Source organism: Plodia interpunctella, chromosome 16 (assembly GCF_027563975.2).
Source record: "Plodia interpunctella isolate USDA-ARS_2022_Savannah chromosome 16, ilPloInte3.2, whole genome shotgun sequence".
In the NCBI taxonomy this organism is placed as follows: domain Eukaryota; kingdom Metazoa; phylum Arthropoda; class Insecta; order Lepidoptera; family Pyralidae; genus Plodia; species Plodia interpunctella.
This window is the reverse complement of record NC_071309.1, coordinates 8,135,264-8,162,902: the sequence shown is the minus strand read 5'-3', so window position 1 is coordinate 8,162,902 and position 27,639 is coordinate 8,135,264. Positions and strand designations below refer to the sequence as shown.

The window sequence follows — 27,639 nt, the reverse complement described above, 5'->3', positions numbered from 1 at the left end:
GTTACTTATCAACTTACAAGGCTTCATGCATTAGACGCCTCGCACGACATTCACGGCACTATTAAGTGTATACTAGAGCAGAACGACACGCTTTATCAAAGAATTACTGAAGTAGGTGTCTACTTGATCCGAACTCCAGGGAATTCTAAAAGAAAATATCACAATAGATCTGGAATACATATAAACTACCTATACTATAAAACATACCTATATTAACTATACCTATAAAACTAAGTCGCTTTCCGTTATCTCTCTGTCCCTATGTATGCGTGCGTAGATCTTTAAAACTACGCAACAGATTTTTGATGCGGATTTTAATAGATAGAGTGATTTAATAACAAAGTTTAGGTGTTGCGCCGCTATATTTACATACATGCTATAATCCTGGCGGAATATATATATTGACACAATGATCAGTTTATATCATAACATCCATTTGTATGTTTCAAGTGAATAAACATCTGATTTCATCGAAAAATGTCAGTAATAAAATATCCCAAAAAATACTCACAGCCTAATCTTTTAATCCTATTACGATTAACACTTTCGAAGTAATTAATTATCCACTTCACAATTAAGACCATGGGGTTATTAGAGAAAGTGATTTAACGCGGTATCTTTTTATTCAATGCATACATTTTAACTATAAGTTCAACAGTATAGCGAATACAATAACGTCCCAAAAAAAAATTAACAGGGAAGGAAGAACGACAAAATTTTCGATTCACGAAAAATTTTGAGTCTCCAAAATTCAACCAATTCGTATGAGAGATAAAATTCAGGAAAGCGGACCTTGGGCTTCGACGCTCTATGGTTGATTGAGTAACTGAGAAAGCTTTCAGATGAAAGAGAGGTAGGTGCACAAATTTATTCTGATATTTCACAAAATCACAAAAGTGTAATGTCTCACAAACGAACATTATCTTGGCATAACTGAAGTAATATGGTAAACTCGTGCCGCGGAGATAGTCCCAAAGATACAGACGCGATCTCCGGGACGTGGTATTAATATTATCAGTGACGGGCCTAAACAGGGTAGGTAGTGTGATTTATGGACGACAGCACGATTCCGACTCGGAAGTTCATCCGATTTGTCACGTCGCTCGACCGCTTGCCGCGCTAACGGCAGTCCAAGTCACACGAGGAAACTATATAATAGAGCATACTTTTGTTGTTTATGTTTTGTTTCGTTCTCTCAATGGTAAATATTGTGAAGCGCGACAGTGACAAAGGATACCTATTTTAGCCTAAAGTATTCTTTAACTTTTTAATGAATCAGTGATCTTTAACAATTAAAACCATTATGGTTTACAATGTATTATTCGTTCATAATTACCCTCTAATTGTTTATATCTAAAACTGAGACCTATGTTAGATAAAATCACCAAACTACAAGACACACACGCAATAGCTTAATTTGATGATAGTATGTTATAAAATAAAATAAATTCTTATCTTTACACGATATTACTGTCTTGAAAAAATTAAAAGTTTACTTTATAAAAATATGTTTCTTCTACTTATTTCAAAGCCGAATATTCTAAAGCTTTCTTTAAAACAAATATAAATTGTCATTTACGTCCCTATACTTCAATCAAATAAGGAATATGAAATATTCCCTCAACACTTATACCCCAGGAATTATAGGTTAGGTAGGCGGGTTCACAGTTCGATCCTACGACCCTTTTTATTGTTGTTGATAGCCTGCCGACTGGTGGGAACGCGCGATGAATTTATATGAAGGGCTATTCGACAGATTTAAACAATTTATGTTATACTTCAACAAATAACAAACATTCCTTTTAGCTATCTTGACAGCGTACGAATTTTAAGTCATCCATTCGTCACCACGTTTGTTCTAAAATAATACACTGTTATGTCCTTGTGTACATAAATCACTATCACTACATATAATTAAATAAAATCGCGTTGTCTGTCCGTTACGTAAGCTATGCTTAGATCTTTAAAACTACGGAACGATGCGGGTTTTAAATAGACAAATTTGAGATTGAGACAAAAATATAGAAAAGTGGGAAAAACCGGGAACCACGGTCTGGGAAGATGATTCGAGTGTTCCTTCTATTACTTACCCACATATAATTATGTGGGTAATACTCACACAACCCAATTATATAGGCAACAGCGCAAAGTCCCGAAATGTATTCCTGCACAGCTTGGTGTGAAAGAACATGAATCATACTTATTAAGGAAATATCGAAAAATTTTTGGAAGTTACAGATAAAGAGGAAAAATATATTATTTTTTTTTACGTTTTCTCGTTAAGAACGGATCGGCTTCGCCGAGTCAATTATTATCTCCGGTTCTTTGAGGTTTTACTGCAAATAAATTGGGCCAATTAGTATTATGACAAGCTAAGTACACGATGACAAGCTTTTAATAAATCAAGAACATTGTACTTTTAGATATAAGTTACACAGATGTGAGATGTTTAAAATATTCTTACTGATTTCCTTAGGGATATATAAGGATACCCGATATATAAGGATAGTTGTTAACCCCCGACGACAGATGAAAGTTATAAGTTTAACGTGTCTGTAACGTGTATGTCTATCCGTGGCATCGTAGCATCCAAACGGCTAAACCTATTTTGATCTAGTTTTTTGTGATTCGAAAGAGAATTTAATCGATAGTGTTCTTAGCTAGGTATATTTGGAAAATGTGCGTTCAGTCAGAAATCTTCAACCCTTTTTTAGCAGGACGAGATGGTGCCAGCTACTTCGGAAAGAGGTATATATATACATTTTTAATGTAGATTTTATTATGCAATAATTAAAATATAGATAAATTATTGCTCACATTATTCCAAGGGTTTCAATCAACGACAAGGACATTAGACCCGTCGACCGAAATAGGAAATTTTCAAAAGTTATTTAAAACGTGTCATTTTTTTAACAGCAGCGACGGCCACGCCCTCACAATTTTTTAAACTGTACATTGGTGAGGTGACAATGGAATTAGTAGGTACCGGAGTACCTGCTAATTCCATGATGGTAACTGTAAAAGCAACAGATACACAAGATATTATGCCTCTTGACGCGGTCATCAGTGTATGGATGATGACAAAATAGGTACACCAGCAAAACACGCCAAACATTCAAAAACCGTTACGAATTGTACCCACTATTTATTTCGTATTGTTGTACTTCAAACAACGCATATTGATCTAGTTACGTAGCAACGCCCTATCGTGTATTTTTAGTATTCTTTTAGACAAGTATCATAGATCTCGCGATATTTTTTATTTCATTTATTGTGATAAGCGTTCTGTAAAGGTTCTTCGGTGTCTTTTGTCGAAATCCCATCTCGCTAATATTATAAAGGCGAAAGTTTGTTAGGATGTTTGTTACTTCTTCACGCACAAACGGCTGGGCCTTTTTTATGAAATTTTCTGTTGAAGTATCTGATTCCTTGGATTTATATATAGGGTACTTTAAGACAAAGACAAAGATTATTTATTTGCAAAAACATGAGTTTACATTTTTTTACAATGTGGTGTTAAAAGAAAAGCTTAATCCTAGATGTTTCACCGTCCACGGGTATGCAAATTTAAATGGAGAGCATGCTATCATCTCACAAAACAAAATCGAATAAATACCTAAATTAATTAAATTTTTATCTAAATCTATCTTTAAAAAAATCGTTCAAATTATAATAACAGCAAGGACCTGAGGTGCTTTTTAAATAAATTTAAATTCTGATCTTTAATTTGTTGTGAAATTTTGTTATAAATTTTAGGTGCCACATACAATACTTTTACTGAGTAATACCGTTTTAGAAGGGTGTAAACATAGTCTATAATTATCCCAATGATTTCTTAACACAACATCACAAAGGCGTGGGAATAAATGAGCATTACATTTAACAAATATTGCAACCTCAAGTATGTAAAGTGAAGGAAGTGTTGGAATACTTTGTAAACCAAACATTGCGCGAATACAACGTTTTTGTATTTTAAAGGCTGAATCCTTGTCTGTAGAATTTCCCCAGAAAATTATTCTGTATCTAAGAACTGATTCAATTAAACCTTGATTTAAATCCCGAATGTTTGTGATTGCCGTAGGATTTGGACAAAAGCTCTGATAGTCATTGGTGCTTTATAAAGTTTATAAAGTAGATTGCCCTACTGAGCATAAAATATAAAACGTAAGCTTTTATAAAATAACTAGCGACCCGTCCCGACTTCGCTCGGTAAAAACACAATACATTATACCTAAACCTTCCTCAGGAATCACACCGTCTATTGGTGAAAACCGCATGAAAATCCGTGCAATCGTTTTTGTGTTTATCGCGAACAGATAGACGCGGCAAAGGACTTTGTTTTATATTATGTAAGGATTACAATTTGCGAGAAACACCGCGGAGTGTAGCTAGTAAGATATATTGATACGTAAGCAGTGGTCGATCTCAGCTAGGGATTACGAATTGGACTATCAGCAATCCCATATTCAATTTCGTACCTAACGTATAAGTATAGAACGAGTATCAAGTTTTTACCCGAAGACAATTCTTAGAAATATGAAAAGTAGCTTTCTTTCTTGTTTTCAAGTAAAGCTCTTTAGAATACAAAGATTTTATATAGTACTTTATGAAAAAAATAAATTGGTAACAAAAACTACTTAATTCAATATTCTATATTTTCAAAGTTTAATGAATAAAATATCTTTCTTTCGAGGTTAGATTTCTCCGTCATCCGCAGTGATAGAACCCGGATCAATACTTGAGTATGATGTTCATACTATGCAATGAATCTCAGTTATCATATTACCCATTTCAATTTATACATCATTTTTTTTCTATGTGGGTCCAGTTAATTTTGATTACATTTTCGATTGAATATTATTTTTTATATTTTCGGTTTTGATATTAATGAAATTGATTTCGTATAAAAAATATATGATTTCGCGGTGCACCGATCATCCCCAAATAAATAAGAGAAACGAAGGAAAATAGCAAAAGATCGTTGGAAAGCTATAATCCAGCGCTAATACTGTCATAATTCACTGAGTTAATCTTGGCTGTTTGGAATTTTGCCACGGATTAACACAAAGATGCTTTTAAGAGAACCTTTTGAATGTAAATTTATACATTGACTGACCGAGGTTTCAAACTCTTGCATCGTCCCGAGAAACAAAACATGGAGACAATAGAAGTACTTGTAATACACTATAATCATATGTACTAGTGCGACTTTGCTATTTACATCTTACCATCAAGTCGATTCGCAGTGAAATGCAGCTAACCAATCACAGCGCGCCATTGTGACGGAACGACAACCACTTTCTCGCTTCGTTCGCTGTGTCTCACTGCGAATCGATTTGATAGTGAGAAGTGAAATGCAAACCCACACTTCGTCCTAACACCCATCGAGTAGTAATTTATGGTCTGGGAGCTTACCATTACGCGTCCACTCTGCACAATACTTTATTTTAATCCGCATACGACGCGACGTGGAAATTCAAAAACGGTATTGCAGTCTGTAACACTCTCCTGGGAATAGTATAATTGAGGAACTTTTAGCGGTTTCGTGTGCTGTAATATTTCATGAAAACTACAAGATCATTTTAATAAAGCCGGTACAAACTAAACTAGTTGTACTTACAATGTAAAGCAATCCTATGCCAATCTAATGTCTTGGCGCCTCTATTTTATAAAATTTGCGATCAAATTACTCTAGGGCACATGCCCCATTGTTCAGTCGTATATACGACGCAACACGTTGCAGGTCCGTCGTTTTCTCTAGGTTTTGACACTGACGTGCGTTGAAGTACATCAAAGCTTCATACAAATTCATATAAGTACGCAAAACTATAACTCTCTCCCTCTGTCGTCGGAGGTTAAAAAAAGATTGTGGATTCAATTACGTGCTATGTATTTTATGTTTCATGGTTACAGCGCAATCCAAAACCCAACTGCCACATCATCTAGTAATTACTTACGACCTTCAAGCGCTTTGAATTTAATTCAATACTGCGAATCTCTCACTGAATAAGTAGATTATGTGAAGATATCGCGACCCTCGTCGTGGATCGATATCAAAGACAAATAAAACTACAGACAAGAACTAACGTAGCTAAATGAGATAGAAAATTTCGCAAGATAATAATTGCAAAATCACGAACAGGGGAAATATGTTAGCGCTTCTTTCGTGTCTTCTTAGTAGCGTGTTTCTATTTTTGTATGAGCTAAATGAAGGACAATGTCTATGATTTTCTCGGTCTACAATCGATATGCAGAGAATTGTAACAAGATACGTGTATAATGACGTCACAGGGCAGACATAATCGTCTTCAAGTCTCACGGGAAGCTATATTTAGCATCGATCTGGGTGTAGGCTGTACTAATGATACTGGAAGTGTTACCCTCGAGCTGTCCACTCTAATCTACGCTAATGGTAGTTCTCATACATTTTGTTAGGTTAATCGTGTTTTTTCATCTGTATTTTTTATTTATTTTATTTTCGGGGGTCTTACAGCGGAATATAGAGTAAACTTCATATGTTTCAATATATAAAAACTATGCTAATTACAAGACTCCCCGTCGAACATACTTTAAATGAGTTTCTATTTTACTTTTTCTCAGTAGTGGCCGTTCCGAAATGTCAGTGGCTTTTTGAGAAATATTATGGGTGAGTTGCACCGTCAAATTTTGTCGTTGATTTTAACCTGCGCGCCGCTAACGTTCAGACAAAATGGCGTACTTTGCGTTTCTCTGCCCATGTTAAAGTTAACGTCAAAGCTGATAGTGCAACATACCCTTAATAATTTAAAATTTGACGTGAAAAAGTAGCTCTGTCTATAATAAGTACACTTTAACACTTATAATATTAAGTATGGACGTATAGATAGATTATGTAATAACGAGTATTTGTATATATATTCGGTGTCGCAGAAGTCCTCATACTCATACAGGTTAAGCTACTTTCTCAATGGTTAGTCACAGGATGGGTAGCCGCGTAATAACTTTATACGGTGATGAAAAAAGGATTTTGACAGAAGGATAAGATAGACAGACAGGCAATGAAGTTGTCCCATAAGAGTATTTACATTTCGGAGAACAGAACTCAAATTGTCTTTAGGATGAATACATTTTTATATTGAATTTGTTCCGGAATATAGCATCAAAGCAATAAATTCCCACCGCGTTTAGCTATGAATAATCACTTTTACGTGGGTCACGAAATGAAAAATGGGAAGAAACTTTTTCTTATCGGATTGCATTTAAGAGCAACGTCTTTATCTTGCGGCTCTTTTATTCGTAGTCCGTGGCAGTTGGGTGATTAAGAATAAAATAATCCAACGTTTACAAACATAACGGGCAAATATAGCTGACTAATAAAATTCTTTAGAGACAGATTCTTTTCTTGCAAAAACATGAGCGAATGAACATTATTTACAAATGAAATTAACAGAAAACTTAAATCCTACATGTTATACCGCAATGGGTAATGCAAATTTAAATGGAAATATAGAATGGATTTAGCTTGTATTAGTAATTTATTTTATTACTGTGACATTCTACATGTTTTTAATTATTACTAGCTTTTGGTCCGTAGATTCGTCCGCGTTTATTTCGTGCTTCCGCTCATAAGTTTTATTATCGATATCTCGGGATCTAAGCAACGTATCGCGATGAAACTTATACCAAGGTTTAAAGTTAGACCTTCCGCTATACAACTTTACCCTTATAGTCTCTAGCAGCAGTTCAACTGGTATTCCGGTTAACCGATCTAGTGCAAGTTCCGTGTAGCATTGTTTTAACTTTTGCAACTCTGTAGCAACAGTCAATGGTAGATCTATTACCGGGCTATGTAATAACAAGAATTCATTTCAGAAACACATCCATACACATTTGATTCAAACAAGTTTAATGAAAATAATTAGAAAAAACTTTAAATTAAATTTGACCAATGAGGTGGTTTCAGAGCATTCCAACCGCTGCGCCTGCGTTGTCATTACGATCCGTCAATTTTCTTGACGAAGGAAACATTTCCAAAATGATTCCTTAGTCAAGAAAATTGACGATAATTCACAAAATCTACATTACTAGAGTACAGATTAATTATTTTAAAGTCAGATAGCAAGAAAAATTTCCCATGGCTAACTCAGGTGACCTTAGCAGGTGGAACACGCCCAACACCCGATGAATTATACGTGCGTCGGAAAATCGCTCTCGTGAACGAGGCTTTATGGAACAAAGGCGTTGACATTAGTTAGTGATTAATTATTAGGGTGATTGATTTTGTGTCCCTTTCAACAATGCAGTGAAAAGGAGAAAAAGTTGCGTGTCATAAAAAGTTGCCAGTGTCTTCTGTTGCAGACGAATACATACTCGTATATCCAAAATAGACAAGCTGAAATAAATAGACTATACTCCAACTAGTCAAATCAGATTCATTTTTTTCTATACGTATCTTTTTTCATAATAAAAATGGAACTTTTATGACAGTGATATCTAGTGACGTCACAATTCAAGTCAAAAAATGTTCTGATTCTTTAATTCGATCAAAAATATTGTTAATCACGTGGGCGTACTTTGCGTTATTCTGCGCAAGTTAACATCAACATTGTCTGATGCAACCAAAGTTTAAAAAATTGTGGCAAGAATGTATGAAAACTTACTTTTATGGAATTTCTTAAATTAAATTTTTATGTAAATATTAAGTCCTCAAGTTCGATCATCAAATGGTCGTCTGCACGACGAAAATATTTATTTCCGAAATTCGAATAAATCCAAAGTCCAAACAAGTTTTCAATCCAAATCTTCAAACATTGCACGGGCGTCCTGAATTATTGTCAGCATTACTCCCCAACGCCTGCTACGGAGTGTGGGATCACTTTTAGCGATTACTTGAAAAACATTATTTATCTAACTTTTATTCTGTAATATCAAGTTGGCAAACAGGTACGTGGCTGATGGTAAGTGGTCATCAAAGCCTATCGACGCCTGCAACACCATAGGTGTCACACACGCGCTTTGCCTTTTGTGCCCTAGGACGTAATAGATAAAAAGTTAATTAACGGGACTTAGCATGAACCTCAACCATAGTCGCCGAGCAGGTCGCAGCTAGATTGGAGTACTTGGACTGATGGATTTAGTTTCTGAACAATCACTAACGAATAATCTGACAAAAGCTGTGGAGACGGAAGGAGGTCTTTGTGTAGCAGTGTGATTTACAATGTGTTTAAAATTCTAATATCTTGAGTTTTCATGAATCTCGTAGAAAAAAACGTCGTAAGTTACGATATTGCTTGTCTAGTTTTACGATGTACCGTCCTAGAAGTTTATTTCATAATTCAAAAAGTCCGATGGATGCGTTTCGATTGAACTTTTCTGATCATGATTTTTTGTAGACCTTTTTCTATAAAAAATGGAGATACTTGATAAATCTATTGCGCGGGAATCGGCCTAATTCCATTGGTAATTTAAAAATATTTCTTGGAAATTGTTTTTTACAAACGGTACACGATGAACTTTAATCTTGTAGGTAAATAGAAACCAAGTCTTAATAGAAAGTGGCGTTTGATTATTTTCTCTTCTATATTTTTTTTCCCGCTAACATTTGCACCATACAATCGCTATTTGTGTGAGCGAGACGGCTAAAGAAGGGTAAGACACGAGTGACGATGCGGTAAGACAAATATACGTCGTCTGTTAGATTTCCACCGATCCAATTCGTAAAGAATCGACGCCCCTTTGAAGCGAGCGATGAGTTGGGACTTGGAATTATTTATTTAGATTATTGAGTTATAAGTTTCTAAGGTAGCGTGTGTAACTAACCTTAGAATAGGAGCATCTGTATATACTCCCATGGATGCCGATGCGACTAAGGGACATATGGCAGTATTACTAACAAGGATTCATGTCAGGCGACCGGTCAGAATCTGAGCTGAATTTTAGAAATTTTATAGGTTTATAGGTTTACGCTGACGCAACGTCACAGCCCTGATTGTAATCAGGAACACGCGAAGATTTAACTGAATTAGTTTAATTTTGAATCAGCCCATGTATCTAAATATATATAAGATTGATATACAAACTCATGTGTCATGAGTACTATTCGAACCTCAGTCCTTTCATTAGATTAACATTATTTTACTACACTTGTACATTAGTTCTAATGTTTGCTGTTGTTTGTTTTTGTTTTCGTTCATATCAACTTGTTTATTTTGCCATCTTACCTACTTTATTTACTTGGTTTCAGCTGAAAATCAGCGCCTTGTCTCGTTACCATGGCACCATGCTGAGCTGGTCGCCATTTCGGCTGACATATTTAATTCGATATTCTTTGAAGTAGTGTTCGAATTTTATGTGTTCTCCGAATAAATGATTTCTTTCTTACGACAACCCACCGTTCGATTGAATCTGAAGAGATGCATTTCATACATACAAAATTTCCTTTCATATATCGCGATTCATTTATTGCCGTGACCTCGTTTTCTGGAAGGGCAAATGAATAATTAGTTTGCATTACTCAAAGGGCCGAAGCGATGCGTGTAATCGAATGGGTTTCGGCGTTTCGGACTGAGAGATTTACAACCCAAAAGTTGGGAGATAGCGGTGTTTTAGTGGACATTTATTGTGATCTAGATAACTTAGGTGGAGTGGAGAGCTTGTCGAAACGTCACTTATTTCTGTCGACCCGTATAAAGGAATCGATTTAGTTTAATTTCAAATTTATTTATTTTAGGTTACAAAAGTGCACAATTTGGATAAAAGTACAATAGACCACTTCACCAGAACAAAATGACGCAAATTACATTAAACTAATTTCTTTGTTATAAATTGATGACTTTGCCCGGCAATCTTTTACTTTGCGCTTGGATACCTAACTACATGTATTAACGGGACTTTTTTTACTTAATGTTGCTGACGTCACAACGACCTCTCAGTCACCATGGTCGCAGCCAGACTGGTGTATTTGCGGTGTGGATTTGTGATGGTGCTAACGTCAGCAACATTAAGTAAAAATGGTTCGTGCTAAGTCCCGTTAATATAATTATTATATTTGCACATAAAATTTAACATATATAACTAGCTATTTACACGCGGCTTCGCCTGCTTGAATGCCCTCGGGAACAATATTTTATTAGCATTTAACGCCACCTATAACAGAACACAGGTTTTTAACAAATCCCAAGGGAACAATGTTTTTTTTTCTGGAAATAAAGGTACCCTATGTCCTTCTCCATACTCTTAATTATATGTATGCGAAATTTCAAGAAGATTGATTGAATAGATGACGTGTGAAGAGGTAACAAAAAAACAAACTTACTTTCGCATTTATAATATTAATTTATCTTTTTTGTACTGTAACGCCCGCACGTCTAGACAGCCACACAAATGCCATACAAAAGCGCACAAGTATTATATTATAGTATATATACTTAGGTATATTGAGATAAATATTTATTGTGTCAATATTTTTTTTATTCGTATTCATCATGACTGAAGGTCGTAATCATTACGTAGAATTAAACACACACAACAACTTTCTTGACATTGATGGAATGGTTTGTCATTGCCTTCTGCATTTCACACACAAGTCGATAATCAACCAGTGTTTATCTTCACTGGAAGCAAGTGGTGGTCGATGAAAACTACTATACCTGAGTCAGATTAGTAGTCAGGTAGTAGGATTCGCATCTGCGACCTTTAGATCCACAGGCGCCCGGGCGTCTTAACCATTACACCACCACCGCTTCAATAATTTTATAGCATCGCTGAATTCCGAATGGTCCCGTTCAATACAAATTTTCACGTACATCGTAAATGTGTCTACGTAGCTTTCGATGTCTTACATATTATATTTATCTGAATACGTAATAGGAGCGTTTATATTCAACATATTGTGAGCCGGGTTTTATGCTTGCAAGACTTAAAAATGTGGATTAATAAAAATTTTCCCGGGATACGTTATTTTGTACGAGACTGGTAAATAAAACACAAACTTTTTTATCATCCCTTTCGTTTCGTACAGTCAGCTGGTGCAGTTTTTACCGCACGTCGTACAGTCAGCAACACGTTTAGCTATCCAAAATCATTGCTAATATACCACTATTAATATGATAAGTAATTTGAGACAAACCACTCCATTAATAGTGCCAGTGCAGTAGTTGTGTGTGTTTCATTCCACGTAATGATCACGATGCTCACCCATGAGGAATAGGCCTATAAAAAAGCGGCCAAGTGCGAGGCAGACTCGCCCACGAAGGGTTCCGTAGCAGCAAGTAACATAAACTAAAAGTTCTTGTCGATCGAAATTTTAATATTTGCGTTGATTGAATGAAAGGTAAATTGCGGTTTGCGATTTATGACATATAAAAAACTACTTACTAGATCTCGTTCAAACCAAATTTCAGTGGAAGGTTCAATAGTATATTTTTTGGAGTTTTATCATTCTCTTATTTTGAAAGTTACATACAGGTCGTGGACACATTTTACCACTTTGGAAGTGTCCCTCGCGCAAACTAATCCGTTTAGAAAAAATGATATTAGTAATCTCAATATAATTTTTGAAAACCTATCTATAGATACCCCACAGGTATGGTTTTGATTAAAAAAAAATAAGTTTCAGTTCTAAGTATGGGGACCCTCAAAATTTATTGTTTTATTTTTTATATTTTTGTTTCAAAAAATGTTTTTATCTAGTTATCTTAATGCGGTTCACAGAATACATCTACTTACCAAGTTTCAACAGTATATGTACGTATGCAGACATGACGAAACCATTTTTGACATTTGGCTACGGAACCCTAAAAAGGAACCACTGCCGCTACCTATTTATATATTACTGTTATTTGGTTATAATTATATTGATTATATTACATATATCGAAATATCATGAAAGAGCGAGACGACAGATACAGGTTTCTATCACTTAATTGGCACTGCTAAATGTATGTCATTAAGATCTTTGTAATTATTATTTTTTTTGACAATTATAATATTGATACAAACAAATACAAAAAAATATCTATATAGGTACATTGCCCAGGAATTAATATTACAGAACAGTTGGAATATCGTTCAAATTGAACTCATCTCAAATATTAATTCGTAGCTGGGCAAAGCGTATTATAAAATTATTCAAAACCCAATGTATATTTCACAAATCAATTCTATATAATTATATAGAACTGATTTGTGAAATATACAATCCCATTGGATTTGTGGCTTCATTGTACTAACTCGTATTGAGATGCACAATAAAATTAATCCATGTGTTAAACCGATATGTTAAGTAATATTCTTCATTTTATCTCTCATCTTTAGTTGCATTAGGCGACCGTGATGCTACGAAGCCCTGGGTTAGCTTAATAATAAATCTATAAATTTTGAAGATAAGTCTGTGAATGTACAACCGCCTGCCTGACATCAACCCTCTTTGGGAATGCTATTGCATATCAGCTGCCAAGGCTAATGTATTATATCCTTACAGCATTATTACATACTAGCTGCGCACCGGGGCTTCGCTACCGTGGGATTTTTTTCATGAAAAGTACCCTATATGTTATTTCAGGTTATATTCTACTCTTGCACACCACATTCCGTAACGATCCATTCAGTAGATTTTACGTCAAAGAGTAACAAACATACACACATATATATATATATATATATATATATATATATATATATATATATATATACCTATATATCCTCATAATACACCACATACATACCTATATATCCTCATAAACTTTCACAATATTAGAAGGATTATAAAACAAAGTCCTCTGCCGCATCTGTCTGTCTGTACGTGACAAACTCAAAAACAACTGCACGAATTTTCTAGCGGTGTTCCACTACACCAAGATAGTATGATGTATGAGAAAAGTTTAGGTAAAAAAATTATTATGTTTTTACCCGAGCGAAGCCGGGACGGGCCGCTAATTGAGGATATGAGGCGGGAGAAACACCGGTTATTTTTTTCTATTGTGGCAAACCGCACGCCAAATAGCCTATTGAGAGTTAAAAATATTAAAAGGGAAACATTTCAACTCGTCGATTCCACCTGAAAAATGGTCTTCGCGCTCTATTCATCATGTCAAACTTTCGGCCATTTTCGAACCGATCTCGCCCATAACTTTACACTTTTTGATTACTTTCCGAGGTCAAGTCAGGCTATTCCAGTTCGTTTTCGTTCCACAACAATGAACTCGACCGTAGGGATGCAAATTTTCTGTCGGCAATTCCAAAATTTCTGTACAACTATTTATCGTATCTGTTTCAAGTGAGCAAAGTAGTGATTTAGTTTTCAGTTTATTCTGCAAAATAACACGTCTGTTTATGTTATGTTTGCCCATTACAACAGAAACTTTTATGCCGAGTAAAAAATCAACTTTTAAATTTTCAAGACTCCCATTGTTTGACCCGTTTGACCCGCCTGCCTGAAGACTCATTGGGAAACTTGTAATGGAACATCTACGCGAGATTATTTAAAAAAATACCACATGTAAAAATATGGCATTTACAAGCTTTTATTTAACTTGCGATGTATGTATGTTCGGTTGGAATCTTGTACGTCAATTTTGAAGCAGTAAATCTTCAAGCGATTGAATTGTTTGGTACTCGTACACACGTTCAATTTGGATGTCAATGCATTATAAGAGGCATGACCTTATGCTGCAGCCAGGAACGCCTCCCGACGAAGTAATTCCTCAACGGAATTCCTTACGGGCATCATTTTTTTGTTACACATTGAATACAATAAGATCTATGTGGCGATAATAAAAGCTTGTGACAAAAATAACATTTTTCTAAAAAAAACTTATTTGCAAAGAGGTCAGTCAACAGACCATAAAATTGTCTCGCATTCCGTGCGAAATACAGTTGCCCCGACCGTCCTCAATAATTTTATCTAACCATTTACGAGGATTCAAATATAAAGTATCTGTAAGTTACAATTCGATCCCTACCGACGTCTTCATTCGACGGGAAAACGCTTTTATTGCTGTGTTTTTACATAAACCTCACATAAAACTAATTTATTACTTCGAGGAAAAAGTATCTAACACATCATGGTGAAGGGTAGTATTTTATGTTTACGCAATAGTCTTGAAGAGTGTGTTCTGTCTTTTCGATACAAAAAAATTTAAGTTGTATTTTATTTTATTCACTAACTGTTATGGTGGCGGTTAAGAGTGCCACTACCACACAATGATTTTAATGACTGTAAATGACTACGAAGATAACTTTAGAAATAGTAGATTATTAGACAAGGTTCGAAAGGAATATATACTTATGATATATATAGATTAAGTTACCAAAATCCTACACTGACGTGAGGATGAAATATGGCAATTGATTGATCTATTGAAGTTGTTGGAAAGCAGAAACTGGATTAAAAATTCTGAAAATAAAAGTTGGGGAAATTTGACGAAACGAAATTCCAATGCGTGAGAATTGGACGAAATGGAAAGAGTCGCCGCCATTTCTTAGAAGATATTATTGCAGATAGAGAACTTAACGTTTAAATTAGAACACTGCTACAAAATACTTTAAGTCACTGTAATAACTAGGCTGAGATACCCCACTCAACCTTGACGTTGACTTTGACAACTTTGACGTTTAGACAAAATGGCGTACTTTGCGTTTTACTGCGCAGGTTAAAGTCAACGTCAAAGTTGTAACGTTGTGACTGGTGTAACACACCCTAAGCAACCATATAAAACAATGTCGTCTTTCGTATATAGTGGCATGTCGTCCCGGCCTGGTATAATATCACTTTATATCCTCCCGTGGATGTCCTTGGCCTTTGGTGCAACCCACTCCAAGGATCATCAGATCATTTAAATCATTGTGAGAGTGCCTTAACCGCCACTATAACAGGCCACGCCCTAACCACTTCGCCATTGAGTTCTTCCCCGGCATTTATGAAGTCATGGGTTGCTTAATAATTCGGTCAAAAAGAACACTTCACCGTATCACTTTTTATCAGAATCATCATTATCAACCATTTTAACATCCCCAATGTAAAAATATATTCCAGGCTTTTCTAGCAAAGCTGGAAAAATATTTTACATTTCAACAAAATGGTTTCAAGTTCTAGGAAATCAACCGAGTATCATTCTAAAGCTGCACTGCAAATTGGCCTGTTTTAGTATTTTTTTTTCACACTAGGCTTCAATCGTAATCTATTTACGATTGAAGCATATGCTCCATTTATTATTTATACAAAGTGTAAGTACAATTATTTATATTCGATATTGGTGTATATAAATACCTCTTGACTCAGGGCCTGTTACACCTTTCTGATAAAGTATCTGATATACCTATAACATATCGAGCGTTTTTTCAGTTTATCGCAAGTGTTGGACAGAGCTAAATGCTCAGTCACTTCAGTTCAGGCAGATTTATCTAGCAGTTAGCTAAACAAAAGATCATCATCATATCAAGTGTGTCATTGCTAATATTGGCGTCAGATTTTATTCAAGTCGCCTAAAGGCACCTGACATGACTTTTACGACTACTTACCGCCATCTAGTGACAACACAACAACAGATTACGATATGATACAATATTAGTAAGTGCTGAAGCAGGTTGTAAAAGTGCTAAGAAAATTGCCTATCCCTTTGTGTGCAATGACAATCATTAGAGATTGGCAGTCGAAAGTGTACTCATGTAAGGGAGAGTTATCCTAACATTTACTGCTATAAAATACTTTGTGAGATTGTCCACACGTTTTTACACAAAAACTATGAAGAAAGAAAGACCTCTTTTAACCGCGCTTATTCCCGCAGTTTCATGCAGTTTAAATTGACCTAAATAGACTGACAATATTTTAGATGGAAATGCTACAAAATCCCCAAAGCAAACAAATAACGCTAACCCAAATATCCTGTCAAGTTTAAGTCTAATCTCTTCTAAATCAATGGCTGAAATGGCGTGACGTCACGTTACTCGGAGGTTAAACATTTAGGTACCTTCTGAGAAGACGATTAGATTAGATTATGGCCCCTTACGTCCATTACTAACCGGTTTGCGTTGCCTACGTCGGTAAACCTCATCCAATTAAGATTGTAAGCCTAACTTTATTAGAGAGAACATACTATAAAGATTTGTAGGTTACGTATGTATAAATGTTTAGAGTATAACCTTAAATATAACCTGAGCGCCCCCAACGTTTAGACAAAATGGCGTACTTTGCTTTTATCTGCGCCGGTTAAAGTTAACGTCAAAGTTGTAACGTTGTGACTGGTGTAACACACCCTAAGCAACCATATAAAACAATGTCGTCTTTCGTATATAGTGGCATGTCGTCCCGGCCTGGTATAATATCACTTTATATCCTCCCGTTGATGTCCTTGGCCGCTGATTAAATCTAAATCTTTGAACGTCTTTTTTTCAACTTTCACAAAATGTCGCCTAATTCAAATTTCCTTCCAAGTTTCCAACCGTCGATATGTCGAACATATTATTTTTACGGTATCTGATACATACCACCGCGCACGCTCATTGGTCAAACGAAATAGAGCACGCTTCCGCGGCTCCCTGTTACGTATTCATTGCCGTTTCTTTTCACGAAATCGCCCCAAAAAAATCACATCTGACATCTGTATCTCCGACACAAATCTGAATTGTATTGTATTAATATGATTTTTTTACAAAAGAATTACACATTGCCTTCCTTAAACCATGAAGGTTTTTGTGGACGCAATAATTATCTACATACAATAAGTAAATACATGTTTTAAATAAGTGTGGACGGGTAAATTTCACAAGCGTTTTGAATTCCGCCGCGGGCTGTCATTAGTGTTAATTAAATTGTACCATACACAGTAATCAATTTAATTATCCTATTTTATAAATAAATACAGTACTGGTACAATGTTAATTTTATAAATGTTTAATTGAAAAAAAAAAAAGATTCTTTATTCAAAAAAAAAAAAAAAATTACGGACTCTAATGAAACGCTACACGCCGCGTTCAAACGGTCGTGAAATTCACCCGGACCCTGAAAATAGTCGGTAAGGGCGTTTCGACCGCTGCGGTCGCGCTTTCATTATTTTTTAACAAATATTAACAAAGGCAAAAACTCGTTTTACTATCTTATTTTTAAAATAATTAATCTGTACTGTGGTAATATCAAATTTATGAATGACTATTGACCCTAAATAGTCCTCTCCAATTTTTTTTTCGTAAATTTTTCTTATGTAAAAATATAGTCCACTTACAGTTTTATTATAAGTGGTTATATGTTAAATTATTCGTACTATTTCTAAAGTACTTTGAAACTATTCGAATTTCATTAAATTATCAGGTTAAAGAGTGTCCTATGTGTTTTAGACTATATAAATAAACAATTATCTTTACACACTCACATTCTTGCTATCCAAAATGTATTAAATAAGATATAAGTTTGATTCACTTCACCTACGTTTCATGGCAGTTGACGTGTAGCATTGAATAAATCTCATCATATATTGCATTGGAATTAAGTTGCTTTTAAAGCTGACGTAGTAGCTGCCCAATGTACATACCTATAAACACGAGTGAAGCCCAATGAACATAACCGTTTGTGACGTTCCGTAAAACCACGCAATTTGGCAACGTTGTGGAAAATTAAAGTGCTTATAGAGAGGTCACTTCATTCTTTATTCATTATTAGCGGCCTACGTATGTTATTTATATTTAAGTATTCCTCTTGAATCACTCTATCTTTTACTAATCGTAAAATTCGTGTAAGCAGGTCCCGGGTTCGATCCCCGGTCGGGTCATGATGGAAAATGATCTTTTTCTGAATGGCCCGGGTCTTGGATGTTTGTCTATATATGTATATGCTATAAAATATAGTATCGTTGAATTAGTATCCTTTATCACAAGTCTCGAACTTACTTTGGGGCTAGCTCAATCTGTGTGACATGTCCGAATATATTTATTTATTTATATAGAAACATGTTGGGGATGATGAATATTAATGAGACACAAGTTGGTAATTGTCAATTTTAATTGTTTTAATATCTTGGAGTGACCTTGAAGTCAAGGGCTTATCCTGGGACATGATTACGTTACTCGTTGGCGTCATGCAGTAGAACCTTTACTTGGCTCAGATAATTTACATATTTTGGGCACTAGTAAAAGTATATTCATATATACATATATTTGATGATGATGATTTCTGAACGATTTCAATTATGACGACAAAACATGTTAATCATAAAAGGGAATCGCTTTTCCACAGCTGTCTACTTTTTTTTTTTTTAATTTGATTTTTTTGTCCCCAAAAACAAAAACATTGTTGGAGACTTTGACTGTGATTTTACGACCAGCCTGACGTAATTCTCCTTGGGATTACTATTGTTACCTATTAGTTGCCAAGGCTATGTGTCCCTTAGTCGCCTCCTATGACATCCAGAGGTGGATATAGGTGGAACTATTTTAGAACAAGGACCAAACGCGAGTAATATTAAAGAGTATATATTTCTGTAAATTATTTATTTTTCGATACGGTGTATACCAACCACCCCAAAATGTAGCATTGAATGAGTTGCCACCTTTATATTAACCTCGTTTCATGTAACGACCCTGAATTTATTAAAGCCAACAATCTCTATTCTTTTTCTGTTTTATTCTTTGTTATCTCATAATTCCTTAAACGCACTTTGTAATTAGACGATTTTCACGTTGAATTGTAATGATGAAAAAAAAAAAAACTGTATTTTTGGCAAATTAATCTATCTTGTTTCTTTGTATTGACTTAATTGTACGAAAATGATTACATAAACTCATAAATATAAGAATGATACACGTACAATAGCGGAGTTATCCCATGTAGGGATCTATTTACAGTCAACCGTTGATGGGTTCATAGTCTAGGTACATAGTAGCAAGTTAGGTACAAGTAATAATGTACAAAATGAAGAGAGAAGACTATATGTCACGGCTAAGGCCCGAAGTGTGATTATATCTAGATATACACCGGCTGGACTAAGCTGCAGTCGGTCGCAGATGGTTAAACAACCCAAATAAATTCTATTAAATCTCAACGAAAAGTAAAACAGGCATATAGCCGCTATTTGTACCTTATGCATATCAATACAATGGGTAATAGGTGTAGCCTGATTATCTTAGGCTAGAACTAAGTTTCGAAGCGGTGGTGGTGTAATAGTTAAGACGCCCGCCTGTGGATCGAAAGGTCCCAGGTTCAAATCCTATTCGTGCCACATGAGTTTGTATACCAATGTGACTCATATATTTTAGTAGTTTTCATAGACCACCACCTGCTCCGGTGAAGGATAACATCGTGAGGAAACCTGCACACTGGTTGATTATTATTGACTTGTGTGTGAAATGGAGAAGGCAATGGCAAACCACTTAATTAATTAAGAATGCCAAGAAAGTTGTTGTGTGTGTTTCATTCCACGTAATAACCACGACCCTCAGCCATGAGGAATACGACTATGAAGAGAGAGACTCTCTAATTTTTTCTCGCTATCCCTTGATCGGCTTTCATTGTAGTTCTATTTACTTACCTGTCTCCCGGCTCCCTGTGAAGTTCCGTTGCATTCCGTTGCACTTTTGCTGCATTTTCACCTGTAACATAGAAATTTTTCATACAAATTTTATTAAAATCACACTTTTTCGTTTTTTTTTCCAATTTTTTTCTATCGGACCCTCGCTAGCTTGTTGCACCATCTTATCAGGCTAACGGAGGAGCATCTTTTGACGCCTCACACGTCTCGATAGGACCACCCATTTTTGAAATTTTTAGCTCAACAGATTTAGCCTTTATTATCTCGATTAGCCTTTATTATTCTGCTTAACTCCTGGACCATCACCGCTTCACGCTATACCCTAGGTGTGATATTGATAAATTCAAATCATTTCTATAAGTATGGATGTGTATCATAATTTATGGCACAAATTTCGAATATATGCTCCCTATGGAGTAATGATTGCTTAAGGCACAGAATTTCGCGCAGAAATAGGTTGCTTTGGTAGAAAATCAAAACTTTAGGAATTAAAATTCTAATTAATATTTATAAATCCGAAAGTAAGTTTGTTGTTTTTTATTCTGTTTGTTATCTCTTCACGCTCTCTATCCACTCAAACTTACTCAAGTAGGGAAAAGGACATTTTTCCATCTCGGAAAAATAACCCGCCGGAAATCACGCGCGCGAAGCCGCGGGCAATAGCTAGTAATAATATAATATTACTAGTTGCACCCTCGAATTTATTGTAAAAAATACCTCCTTACAGACTTTCGCGTAGACGAATCGCGTACCTAATGTTAGGATAAAAAGTACCCTATGTGTTAATTCAACTTCAACTTCAACATTCAAATTTGATAAGAATGGGCCCAGCAGTTTGACCATGAAACAGAAGTCAGAAACAAACACACTCACAAACTTTCGCCTTTAGAATATTAGTGGGATTTAAAAGCAAATGTCCCACAAATAAATAACCTTATGAAGTAGCCAGCTAATAAAATAAGACTGTAGCGGTGAAAGATTTATACTTAGAGCCTTATTAAGCCCCGACGACAGAAGGAGGGCAGTTATAAGTTCAACTAGTCTGTATCTTATCTATACTCACTCACTCACTCACACCTAAACCGTCCTCAGGAATCGCACTATCTATTGGTGAAAACCGTATGAAAATCCATGCAGTAGTTTTTGTGTTTGTCGCAAGAACAGACGCGGCAGAGAACTTTGTTTTATAATATGTAAGTATTTTTAATACGGTAGCAGTCTGCTCCTTAAATGATGAGTTAACGACACAGCATCTCCTCCACCTTGCTTCTCATGCGATTTTAACGATGACTAAGCGTATCGATGCAAATTGAAAACGTAATCGAGTCGTTACCATCGGCTCCTGTCGTGACTCTATATTGAAAGAATCGTTGTTTTTTGGAATGACTTCATCATCCTATAATATAAATATAAAACTGTAATTGGTTATGTCGGTACATGAGTGTTTATGAGAACATATGTAACGGGTTTTGGATGGCTTGTTGTGTAGTTGGCTGTACACCCAACTAAATTCTAATAAATCTCAACGAAAAGTAAAACAAGCATATAGCCGCTATTTGTACCTTATGCATATCAATACAATGGGACATAGGAGTCGCATGTTACAGACAGACTAACAATACGAATAATTAAGTTCAGAGAATATCTAATTACATGTTACGAATTTAAACAGACTAAGAGCGTTTTATAGTCGGGTGCATTTGTATTGTTACTTCACTTCACAGTCCAGTCGTCCAAGTTTCTGTTCGATATAATCTAATTCCATAAGACAGGGTTTTTATGAAACCATTTCTGTAAACGCTTTAATTTAAACCACTTTATGTCCCATTAGCGGCCCGTCCCGGCTTTACCCGGGTTTATACTGCCAAGCAGGTAAACAGGCAACGGGGTCGTGAGTTTCTCTCTATTATAACTAGTTGTTCGCCGCGAACGTAGAATATTTCAAAAATGGCTTAGCCGATTTTGTTGCCCCATGAACCTAAAAAGTTCCATTGACATATCCTACATACCTTTTAAATTTCATCAAAATCGGACCAACGGTTCGAAAGTTATCGCTTTACAAACGTAATTAAATATACGTATATACATACAAACAAAAAAAATATTTTTGCCCCAAATAGAATGTGAGACTTCGCTCGCTTCGTTCGCTCTGTAAATAAGCTATGCAATGGTTGACCCATGTCAATAACTTGGGAATCAAAGAATACCCAACCTATCACTGAGGACACATTTTTTTTATTGCATTGATATATGGGTTTAGTTATGCTGAAACAAAGCAATTTTCTTATGTTTATTTATTTAAAATGGAAGTCAAATATGTCAGGAATAGAATTAAATCAAAGGAGAGGTTGATGGTTTGCGTTAAACTTAATAGATAAAGAAAATATGAATAGGAAACGAAGTGAACGAGCGCTGCTAGGACGAAGTGGTCTTAATTTGTGGTAGTAGATCTTACAAAGCGAAGTTAGCAGACAAAGATACAATTTAGCATTAGTAGGTTCTTGCGTTTAGCACTAACATACGTATAACATTGTCTGAAGATGCATTAGACGGGGTAATCACTTGAGACTGTTAGGGTGATATGGGATCTTAATCACCTAAGTAAGTAATCTCAAACTGTCTGTTTGCAACAGTATATAGGAAACAAACACGGATTGTTAATTTGCCGCTTCGATCTTGACTTAATGACTCTTTCTCACGTGTTCCTAGTTTCTTTCCGGGCTGTGATACCCTCGAAAAATTTAAATCGAGTAGTAGCACAATCGATCTACCTTTTTCGTAAAAAAAAAGATTGTTAAATACGTACTGAAAATCCAGAAATAATATTAAAACGTCGAAAAAATTTAGATGTTTTTCGATTGCGTGAAAATCGGGCCCTCACTAGTATAAAGCTAACTCTTCATTACATCACACATACACACACACACACATACACACATTCATATTCCTTTCATTATTGTCACAATTGTTTAGTACCAAATAAATATTTTTTCCTACTTTATTTCAGTTTATTTATGATTGACTATGAAAGAGCTTGACCTCTTGATACAAGTGTTCTTCACTTAATAGGAAGTCATAAAATCATGAAATGATATATCTATACAGAAAGATATTTTAGTTTTTTTTTTCATTTAAAGAAAATAATTTTCAATGTAATAAGTGTTTTAGAAATAGCGTTTAATTAATTCCTCACAATCATTTTACTGGCAGGCGGAATATTGTCACTTAAAAAACTTTTCCGTACAATACTAAAAGCTTTTTTATTAGTGTTTGAGCCTAACTCTAAATGAATTACGGCACAGCACACGATGTCACCATTAAGTGAAGACTACACGATCGAAGAATAATCGAATATCGAATGAAAATATAGTCGAAAATTGGTCGACAATTTGAGAAAACTCTTCACTACCGGTCTTAATTTCCTTCTACTGAGAAAATCTGTCTTTACTTTAAAGGTATGTCAACAACACAACAACTTAGTTGCCCGCGCGCAATATTATAACGTACTAAGTATACAAATAAATCACTTAATAAAAGTGATCAATTAAATTTATCGTCAAAATCGACTGGAGCACCCGAGTCGATTTTGACGATTATTCCGAACCTAAAACGTTAAATTTAACATGCGCACCGCCGTCGTTTCGACAAAATGGCGTATAGAATTTTACCACGCAGGATAAAGTTAACGTCAAAGTTGACTGGTGCAAACCACTCTAAATTTTCGTGTTATAATTGTTTTCGTACTTAACGTACTTCGCGCGTTAAAAACATATTTTCAATGTGTGAAATACCGTTCGTATTTCACACGTTGAAAAAATATTTCAACGTAAAATTTTAATTTTAAGGTAAATTGTATTTCGAGAATGTGGTGGTTGTTGTCAGGTGACTTGTTGTCCATAAAATTTACTTAGTCGCCAATATTCACGTCACATGAAAGATGTAGTTAACTGTGGCCATGGATTTAATAAGTACTTCGTGAGTACCATGACTGTGACGTCGGCTGTACTAATAAGTATAGACACATTTAATTGATCAATTTGAAGGAATTAAGAGCAATAATGATGTCGTGATTCCCAAATAGCATTAGTAAATCAAAATGCACTTTTTAAGACAGTAATGTTTTACAATAATACAATAATTGAAGAGGATAACGTTATATACTTTATTTAGAGTATATAACTTTATCCTCTAAGTAATTAAAATTAATTAAAACCATTTTATTTATTTTTGCAAATCCACTATTTTTTCTATTGACTTCCATCATCACAGACAAACTGTAGTTGTTTTTAGCTTTGGTAAATATTATTTAATTTAGAATGTGACGTGAAAAATTGCCCGTGAAGGCCTAATTACTGAATAAATTATTTGATCTACATGTCATTCTATACAGTACAGTGGATTTTAAAATGGATTTAATACTCCGATATAATATGTTTAAAGTTTCCATTTCTATGAACAACACACCTCGTTTTCCGTGGGAGGGTTAAACGTTGACAAGTGAATCTTCACGTTGAGGTCAAAACTTTTTATGGCACGTGTCCCACATAAATTTCAGGAGCACACAGCGTACAATCATAATTTTGACCTCTATTAACCTGTTACGATGTATCCCATTCTTTGTGTGGGCTTTTGTGGGATACGTGAGCTGTTATAAAGAGACTTTCGTGTTTCATTTTCGCTTTAACATTTTTACTCTGTACAATGTATTTCATATTTATTTATTTCGATTTACGTCACATTAAAAATATGAGTTAATAATTACAATAATCGTTAAATCTCCAGTCCGTCCGTCCGAGAAGAGAATGCTTTACATAAAGCAGATTTTTTGATGAAATTTGGTATGCGTGTAGTTCAAGATCATTCTAACATACTACTTTTTATTCAAAAATAAACCCACAAATTATTTTAAGGGGGGGTGTCAATTCATGCGCGCCAAGCCACGGGAAAAAGCTAGTCCATACTAACATTATAAACAGAAAAGAATATTATTTTTATTTTTTGATTTTTATATGGATAAACTCGAAACGTACTAAGCCGATTTTGATGAAATTTGGCACAGAGATAGGCGAAACCTTCAGGAGTGATATAGGCTAGATTTTATTATGGTTTTATTCTAGCGAAGCCGGAGCGAGCCGCTTTTTTTTATCAAATCCAATTACAAAAATTATTAACAACAGATTATAATGGTAAGTTATAATTTTATCTGATAAAAAATAATTAGAACACCGCGTAAAAGATAAAAAAAAACAATCCGCTTAAAATCAGCTAAATCTCTGAATATGTGATGAACGAAAAGTGTTTTTACAGTTCATGTGTACTCAGCTTAGTCTTCACAAATCCTTGCCAGGCGCTGTGGCGAGGGATTACGCCTTTTGTTCGCATGTTGATGAAAGAACCTCTCACATGAAAGGTGGCTGTAAGGCTACTGCATAAAAAGCCTTCGTAGACTATCTGATGCGGATAGAATATTCAACTAGCTTGGAAGTAGGAAAATGACAAGCGCGCATCGATTCACATATCTACGGTTCTGTACGAGCTGCCAAAAGTGCACTAACTAACAAAATGCTCTGTGACTTCGCCAATGTGAGTGCGAACAATTTATTTTACCAACAACAGCCTTACAATGTATTGCAAACTAGCCTCTATTACCGCGCCATAGAGGTTCATGCAACTTTGACTGTACTAATATTATAAAGGCGAAAGTAAGTTTGTATGTTTATTACCTCTTCACGCTCTATTTACTCAACCAATCTTCTTGAAATTTTGCATAAATGTAGATTGAAGTATGAAGAATGACATAGGCTTCTATCTTTTATCTTGGAAAAATAACTGTTGCGTGTTAACGTGCGAAATTTACGCGGGCGAAGCCGGGGGCAAAAGCGAGTAAATTATAATGAAGACTTTGAAGAGGAATTGATGCGTAATTCGTTTATTCTTTTGTTAATCTGGGAGATATCACCTGTATGCACGAAGTGGAAGTATTAGTCTTCTAACTTCAGGCTGTAGGCTCATCTGAGCCTTTTTCTCAGATACTTCCTCAGCCATAGGGCTTCATCTTTTTTATTATACCCCTTATAATGATGATGATATTCAAGTACGATATGCGTGTCATTGTTCTGACTATTAAGGACACCGAAAAACATGCGGAGTAAAAAAGAAAAGGTAGGAATGTCTCTTCCTTCCACGTGGCCTTGGTCTCCGACAATTTTACGACTGAGCTAATGCCTCATCATTAATAATCAATGTTTTTTTTTGTCGTAATAACTATTGTACTGTTTAGTCGGGTTGTTCAATCATGACAACATTGATGACAATTAATTAAAAGCTGAATTTGCGGACAATGATTAAAATTAAATTCAGAGAAATAGTTCATTAATGAAATTCAGTAACAATTACACATAACAGTCGATTACTACGATATTTCACAACAATTAAATCTAATTCTTAATTGATTTCAATGTAAAAACCTCTCTATGTAAACAGTTATAATTATACAAACTATAATTAGGCAAACATTTGAATATACTAATATTATCTAACCCGATTTTACATTGAAATTTCCTATGACAATAGTATTTTTCTTTGAACTTTATGTCCTACATACAAGAGTATGGTGTTCTCTTAAGACATAAGGTTCTATTCATATGACAAAATCACCTCATGATCATGAAACAAATACGGTTATGCATTTGTTTCGTCAAGAAAGTAAAGAAATTTGAAACATGAGATCGGTGTTTCCTGTCCGCTGTTGCCAGCCGGCAACACAGGCTGTTTGTCAACCAATCTTCAGTATACAATTTCAAAAATATATAGTTCGTAAAAAATCCGATTTCTTCACTTTCTTGACTGCGATTAGGAATTTATCACGAAATCACACGGCCTTCAAACTAGTATGAAAATTGAGTTCGCAAGTACTTACATTCATTTTAACAATACACTCAGTTTTACAGGTCCCAATGGCATGAAGGGTGACTATTCTTATATTTTCTATGTAAACTACAAAAGCTATTAAAATTTTAGCTAAAACATTTTCAATAAATATTTGTTTAATTAATTAACCAACTTCCGAAAAAGGAGGAGGTTATAATGTTCGGGTGTATAGTTTTGTTTTGTTGGCTTTTAATTGAGAGTATCATATGCCAAG

The 27,639-nt window shown here is 35.0% G+C and overlaps 1 long non-coding RNA gene across 2 annotated transcripts in view; it reads right to left on the bottom strand.

Annotated features, from left to right (window-relative positions):
• The window catches only part of LOC128676305 (uncharacterized), a 135,067-nt gene that overhangs the window by 61,063 nt on the left and 46,365 nt on the right, over window positions 1–27,639 (bottom strand). For both annotated transcript variants that reach the window (XR_008405399.1, XR_010370106.1), the window contains exon 2: window positions 20,496–20,556. This is a non-coding gene — a long non-coding RNA (uncharacterized LOC128676305). The remainder of the gene's footprint in view (window positions 1–20,495; window positions 20,557–27,639) is intronic.